Source organism: Triticum urartu, chromosome 4A (genome assembly GCF_056163025.1).
Source record: "Triticum urartu cultivar PI428250 chromosome 4A, HENAU_Tu73, whole genome shotgun sequence".
NCBI classification, from domain to species: Eukaryota; Viridiplantae; Streptophyta; class Magnoliopsida; order Poales; family Poaceae; genus Triticum; species Triticum urartu.
In genome coordinates this window covers 263,342,292-263,350,580 of record NC_141876.1, presented here as the reverse complement: position 1 = coordinate 263,350,580, position 8,289 = coordinate 263,342,292, and positions in this window count along the sequence as shown.

The window sequence follows — 8,289 nt, the reverse complement described above, 5'->3', positions numbered from 1 at the left end:
ACCCTCTTTTAGCTACTAGGTCTATTTCTTAGTTCAAGATCCCTCTTACTAACTGGAATAAAAGAATTAGTAGATCTGTTCCGCCCAAAATGGGAATGGGCGCTAGGGTTATGAACTTCTAATCATGGAATCGACTCGATCATCAGATTATAAGTTCATTCCATACCGAACCAGATCGTGCACATTCTTATTATGAGATGTGGTCATTCGAGCCTATGGAAATAGGATACTCTGTTTACATAGAAATCCCTACGTCCTTCCATTCTACTTAGGATTAGGAATAGGTGTAATCAGACCTGCTTTTAACATATCTATCCTGATCTTATTTGGGTACCATATGCACCTCTTTGGGATTCTATTGAATCGATAAATTGGATTGTAAATCTTTCATCTTTTTGATTTTGATACATATAAGGTGTCCTACGGATAATGCAAATCGAAGCTATTTGATGTCTGACTCAGGCCTATATGACCGATCGATCGAAATACTCCAAGACTCCACATTTTACTAGCATATTGAATAAAATTTAATTTCTTATCAACTCTTTGCCCTAGAACAGCACCTACAACATAATCACTAGCATCACACATAATTTCAAAGGGTAAATTCCAATCAGGTGGCTGAACAATAGGTGCAGAGATCAATGCTTTCTTAAGTATTTCAAATGCTTCTACACAATCATCATCAAAGACAAATGGTATATCTTTTGGTAATAAATTAGTCACAGGCCGAGAAATTTTTGAGAAGTCCTTAATGAACCTCCTATAAAATCCGGTATGACCAAGGAAACTTCTTATACCTTTGATGTCCTTCGGACATGGCATCTTCTCAATAGCATCAACCTTGGCTTTATCAACCTCAATACCTCTTTCGGAAACTTTATGCCCCAAGACAATACCTTCATTAACCATAAAGTGACACTTTTCCCAATTCAAGACAAGATTAGTTTCTTCACATCTCTGCAAAACTCGATCAAGGTTGCTCAAGCAATCATCAAAAGAAGATCCATAGACGGAGAAATCGTCCATGAAAACCTCACAAATCTTTTCACAAAAGTCAGAGAATATAGCCATCATGCATCTTTGAAAGGTAGCAGGTGCATTACATAAACCAAAAGGCATAAGTCTATAAGAAAAGGTACCAACAGGGCAAGTAAAAGTAGTCTTTGATTGATCCTTGGCTGACACAGGTATTTGAGAGAAACCAGAGTAACCATCTAGAAAGCAAAAATGTGTATGTTTGGATAATCTTTCTAGCATTTGATCGATAAAAGGTAAGGGGTAATGATCCTTTTTAGTGGCCTTATTTAATTTGCGGAAATCAATTACCATGCTATAACCTGTAATAATTCTTTGAGGAATCAATTCATCTTTATCATTAGGAACGACAGTAATACCTCCCTTCTTAGGGACACAATGGACATGACTTACCCACTGACTATCAGCAACGGGATAGATTATACCTGCCTCAAGGAGCTTTAGTATTTCCTTTCTTACCATTTCTTTCATTTTGGGATTCAGCCGTCGCTGATGATCACGAACTGGTTTAGCATCTTCTTACAAATTTATTTTATGTTGACATAGAGTGGGACTAATGCCCTTAAGATCATCAAGAGTATACCCAATAGCAGCACAGTGCTTCTTCAGAGTTTTCAATAATCTCTCTTCCTCATGCTCTGAAAGGTTAGCACTAATAATAACAGGGTATATCTTTTTTCTCATCAAGATAAGCATATTTAAGAGTATCAGGTAATGGTTTAAGCTCAAACACGGGATCACCCTTGGGTGCAGGAGGATCACCTAGGATTTCAATAGGAAAATTGGGTTTCAGAATAGGTTCATGTTTAAAGAATACTTCATCTATTTCCCTTCTTTCATTCATAAACATATCATTTTCATGGTCTAGCAAATATTGTTTTAAAGGATCACTAGGAGGTATGGCAATAGAAGCAAGACCAATAATTTCATCCTTACTAGGTAATTCTTCTTCACGGTGTTGTCTACTAAATTTAGAGAAATTAAATTCATGATTCATATCATCTAAACTGGTAGTAGCAACATCCCTTTTGCAATCTATGGGAGCACTAACAGTGTTTAAGAAGGGTCTACCAAATATAATGGGACACAAGATATCTTGTGGGGAACCAAGAACAAGAAAATCAGCAGGATATTTAGTTTTCCCACACAAGACTTCAACATCCCTAACAATTCCCATTGGTGAAATAGTATCTCTATTGGCAAGTTTAATTGTGAGATCAATATCTTCTAACTCAACAGGTGCAATATCATGCATGATTTCTGTATATAGGCTAATAGGTAATGCACTAGCACTGGCACGCATATCACATAAGCCATGATAACAATGATCTCCTGTTTTAACAGAAATAACAGGCATGCCTACCACAGGTCTAGGTTTATCTTTAGCACAAGGTTTAGCAATTCTAGCAGTTCCATCACAGAAATAAATAACATGCCCATCAATATTATCAGACAAGAGATCTTTAACAATCGTAGTATTAGGTTCAACTTTAATTTGCTCACGAGGTGCATAAGTTTTAATATTGCGTTTATGAACCACAGTTGAAGCTTTAGCATGATCCTTAATCCTGACAGGGAAAGGTGGTTTCTCAACATAAGAAGTAGGAACAATTGGATCATTATAAGTGACAATCTTTTCTTCAACTTTAATAGGTGCAGCTACTTTTACTTCTATGGGAGGATGATATTTTAACCACTTCTCCTTGGGGAGATCAACATGAGTAGCAAAAGATTCACAGAAAGAAGCTACTATCTCAGAGTCAAGTCCATATTTAGTGCTAAATTTACGGAAAACATCGGTACCATAAAATATTTAACACAATCAAACCTAGGTGTCATACCTGACTCCTTACCTTTGTCGAGGTCCAAATCTTCAGAGTTGTGTTTAATTCTTTACAATAAATCCCATTTGAATTCAATAGTCTTCATCATAAAAGAGCCAGCACAAGAAGTATCAAGCATGGTGCGACTGCTATCAGAAAGCCGAGCATAAAAAATTTAAATAATCATTTCTCTTGAGAGCTCATGATTGGGGCATGAATATAACATTGATTTAAGCCTCACACAAGCTTGAGCGATGCTTTCTCCTTCACGAGGCCAAAAATTATATATATAATTGCGATCACGATGAACAAGATGCATAGGATAAAACTTCTGATGAAATTCCAATTTCAATCGTTCGTAGTTCCATGACCCCATATCATCACATAGCCTATACCATGTCGATGCATCTCCCTTCAAAGATATAGGGAATACCTTCTTCTTAACAACATCTCCGGGTACACCTGCAAGCTTAAATAATCCACAAACTTCATCCACATTTTTTAGATGCTCATCAGGATGCTTTGTTCCATCTCCTGCAAAAGGATTAGCTAGCAGTTTTTCTATCATACCCGAAGGAATTTCAAAGAAGACATTTTCATTTTCAATAGGTTCAGTAGGTTGAGGATTAACTCTTTGCTCTACTGGTCGGGGTGAAGATACCCCGAACAAGCCCCTCAGAGGATTACTTTCCATAGTAACAAGTGATAGTAAATTTCAGCACACTATATAAATTTTTCCTTACCAAATTCTACCTACCAAAGGCGCTTCACTCCCCGGCAACGGCGCCAGAAAAGAGTCTTGATGACCCACAAGTATAGGGGATCTAGCGTAGTCCTTTCAATAAGTAAGAGTGTCGAACCCAACGAAGAGCAGAAGGAAATGATAAGCGGTTTCCAGCAAGGTATTCTCTGCAAGTACTAAAATAAGTGGTAATAGATAGTTTTGTGATAGGATAATTTGTAACGAGCAACAAGTAACAAAAGTAAATAAAGTGCAGCAAGATGGCCCAATACTTTTTGTAGCAAAGGACAAGCCTGGACAAACTTTTATATAGAGAAAAGCGCTCCTGAGGACACATGGGAATATCGTCAAGCTAGTTTTCATCACGTTCGTATGATTCACGTTCGGTACTTTGATAATTTGGTATGTGGGTGGACCGGTGCTTGGGTACTGTCCTTACTTGGACAAGCATCCCACTTATGATTAACCTCTATTGCAAGCATCCGCAACTATAACAAAAGTATTAAGGTAAACCTAACCATAGCATGAAACATATGGATCCAAATCAGCCCCTTACGAAGCAATGCATAAACTAGGGTTTAAGCTTCTGCCACTCTAGCAACCCATCATCTACTTATTACTTCCCAATGCCTTCCTCTAGGCCCAAATAATGGTGAAGTGTCATGTAGTCGAGGTTCACATAACACTACTAGAGGAGAGACAACATACATCTCATCAAAATATCGAACTAATACCAAATTCACATGACTACAAATAGCAAGACTTCTCCCATGTCCTCAGGAACAAATGTAACTACTCACAAAGCATATTCATGCTCATAATCAGAGGGGTATTAATATGCATATAGGATCTGAACATATGATCTTCCACCAAATAAACCAACTAGCATCAACTACAAGGAGTAATTAACACTACTAGCAACCTACTAGCACCAATTCCGGACTTGAAGACAAGAATTGGGTACAAGAGATGAACTAGGGTTTTGAGAGGAGATGGTGCTGATGAAGATGTTGATGGAGATTGCCCTCTCCCGATGAGAGGAGTGTTGGTGATGATGATGGCGATGATTTCCCCCTCCCGGAGGGAAGTTTCCCGGGCAGAACAGCTCTGCCAGAGCCCTAGATTGGTTCCGCCAAGGTTCCGCCTCGTGGTGGCGGAGTTTCGTCCAAGAAGATGGCTTATGGTTTTTTTCTCATCGAAAGACTTCATATAGCAGAAGATGGCCACCGGAGAGCCACCAGGGGGCCCACGAGGTAGGGGGCGCGGCCAGGGGGTAGGGCGCACCCCCACCCTCGTGGGCAGGGTGTGGCCCCCCCGATGAACTTCTTCCGCTGAGTATTTTATATATATTCTGAAACCCTCTTCCATGAAGTTTTAGGACTATTGGAGCTGTGCAGAATAGGTCTCTAATATTTGCTCCTTTTCCAGCCCAGAATCCCAGCTGTCGGCATTCTCCCTCTTTATGCTAAGCTTGTAAAATAAGAGAGAATAGGCATAAGTATTGTGACATAATTGTGTAATAACAGCCCATAATGCAAATAATATCAATATAAAAGCATGATGCAAAATGGACGTATCACACATCAACCGCTATCCAGCATGCATCTAATGTATTAAGTTAACAAGAAGAGAGTAATGCCTTAAACAAGATGACATGATGTAGAGGGATAGATCTAATCAGTATGAACAAACCCCATCTTTTTATCCTTAATGGCAACAATACAAATACGTGTCATGTCCCCTTCTATCACTGCGATTGAGCACCGCAAGATTGAACCCATTACAAAGCACCTCTCCCATTGCAAGAAAAAACAATCTAGTTGGCCAAACCAAATAAATGGATCCGAGAGAAAAATAAAGCTATATAAATCATGCATAAAAGAGTTCAGAGAAGACTGAAATAATATTCATAGATAATCTGATCATAAACCCATGATTTATTGGATCTCAACAAACACACCACAAAAGAAGGTTACATCGAATAAATCTCGAAGAACATCAAGGAGAACATTGTATTGAAGATCAAAGAGAGAGAAGAAGCCATCTAGCTACTAGCTATGGACCCGTAGGTCTGAGGTAAAGTGCTCACACATCATCGGAAGGGCAGCAAGGTTGATGTAGATGCCCTCCGTGATCGAATCCCCCTCTGACAGAGTACTGGAAAAGGTCCTCAGATGGGATCTCACGAAGACAGAAACTTGCGGCGGTGGAGAAGTATTTTTGGTGTGCCCTCTGGTGTGACGCCCCCGATTCAATCGTACACTAATCATACATGCAAATGTGTACGATCAAGATCAAGGACTCACGGGAAGATATCATAACACAACTCTAGACACAAATTAAAGTCATACAATCTTTATATTACAAGCCAGGGGCCTCGAGGTCTCGAATACAACATCTCAAACACAAACGAGTCAGCGGAAACAACAATATCTGAGTACAGACATATGTTAATCAAGTTTGCCTTAAGAAGGCTAGCACGAAGCAATAATGATCAAAAAGGCAAGGCCTCCTGCCTGGGAGCCTCCCAACTATTCCTGGTCGTCGGCGATCTCCACGGAGTAGTAAGCACCCTCGGGTAGTAATAGTAGTCGTCGGTGGTGGCGTCTGGCTCCTGGGATCTGTCATTTGATCGCAACAAACGGGTATGGGGGAAACAGGGGTAGCAAAACAATCATGAGTACTTATCCAAAGTACTAACAATACTTACGTCAGAACTAAACTAAATATTTATCAGTATCAAAGGGATGGGCTGTATCTGTGGACTGAACTATAGAATGCCAGAAGAGAAGGGAAGGCCTAGCCTATCAAAGACTAGCATCTTCAAGCATCTTGCAGCATCAGAAGAGGTAAGAGTAACATATTATAAAAGTATTAAGTATGTTGTAACATCGCCTAGAGATCACTTCCTCAACTCCCTACGAGAAAGCATTCCCGGAGCCATCATTTCCATTACATGCCTCAACATCCAGTTCTAGTTGTATCAATCAGGATACAACTCCAAGCGTCCATTACCGTGGACACGACTATTCGAATAGATAGAATACTCCCCTACAGGGGTGCACAAACTTACCCAACATGCTCGATCAACTCTGACCAGACACACCATCAGGTCATGTCCGTCCTCGGCTGATCAACACACAGGGCTCAATAGAGAGGCCAGCACGCTGGTCTACATCCTAAGTGCGTAGGGGTCTTGGTCCCATCACCCGTTGCACTCCTGCATGTTGCGTACGCGGCTGGTGAGCAGACCTGGCAACCTCCATTATAAAGGCAGGTGCTTACGCGGTCCAACCCGGTGCGCGCCGCTCCATTGCTGACGTCCGAAGAGCTTTCGACTGATACATACGACATAGAGTGCCCATACTTATTCCCTTGTGGTGGTCTGTCCAAAAAGGTCATAGGCCTACTCGGATCAAATATCCAAATTGTTAGTGTCTTGCTAGCACGCGGCAACGATCAATGGTCCATGATATGTGGTCCCATCGCACCGTCTCACGGACTTGCGACAAGGGCTAAGAATGCCTGGCCGCGCCGCGTGGAAAACTCGCGGGTATCCTCGATATCAACGCGACTTCACATCAACTCGTGGGTACATTCCCGGTTAACTCGATTGCACTTTTCCCTCACGGGTACCCCTCTGGCCGACCTGACTTCAGTCATGGTTCTGTAGTAAAGTCAAAGTAACTGTGTGTCCAAAACAGCAAAAGGGGAAGCCCAAGGAATCACCCTCGATGGATTTCCATTCGATGTAACCATCAAGGTGGACTTGGAGGAAACACCTTTGATGGTCCACACTTGAGGGGTTGCACGACAGAGTCGTTATCGGGAGTGGTGAAGGAGGAATCACCCTCGAAGACCATGACCGATTAGCTACACTATAGAGTTAACATTATAAGTGCTATATGAGGTATCACCCTCGGCACTCGATAGTAGCTCTGTAGAGTCGTACAACTAAGGGGAGTGTGATGTGATGTGTCGGGCTCTGGATGTCGATCACATTGATCGAGTCATCGGTCATCAAGCGATGCCAACTGGGACAAGGTGAGGGGTCACTGATGGATCACAAGCCAACCTATATTAAGCAGTTTAGGATAAGCAGGTAAGGTACAAGAACAGGATACAAAATTAGGCTATGCATCAGAATAGGAGCAATCGAATACAGTAGCAAAATCTAATGCAAGCATAAGAGAGAATGGAATGGGCGATATCAGAATGATCAAGGGGGTTTGCTTTCCTAGAAGCTTTGCGGACAGATACGGATCCTCAACGGTGAAATAGTCGAGCACTGGTTCAACCGCGGTCTCGGGGTCTACTGTAAAGAACTAACGAAAAGGCAAAACAATAAATAACAGAGCAATCAAAAGCATCACGAAGTACAACATGTCAATGCGCGGGGTTATGGTGACCTAACGCAGTGCTACAAGTTACAGACAGAGCAGGAAAATATTTGTGGATGTTTCCTTGACTTTGGGCATTTACCGGACATATGAGTCGAAGAGGACATGTCCATGTTCGCTATGCTAGGGGCACATGACAGATGAACGGATGGCATATTCAGATTTATCATATTTTTCTGAGAAACTTTCATATATAAATTATTTTCATCTGACTTACAGTTTATTTCATATAAAATTTCAAAGTTTATAGTATTTTCTAAAAATTTCTGGAATATTTTTATTTAAT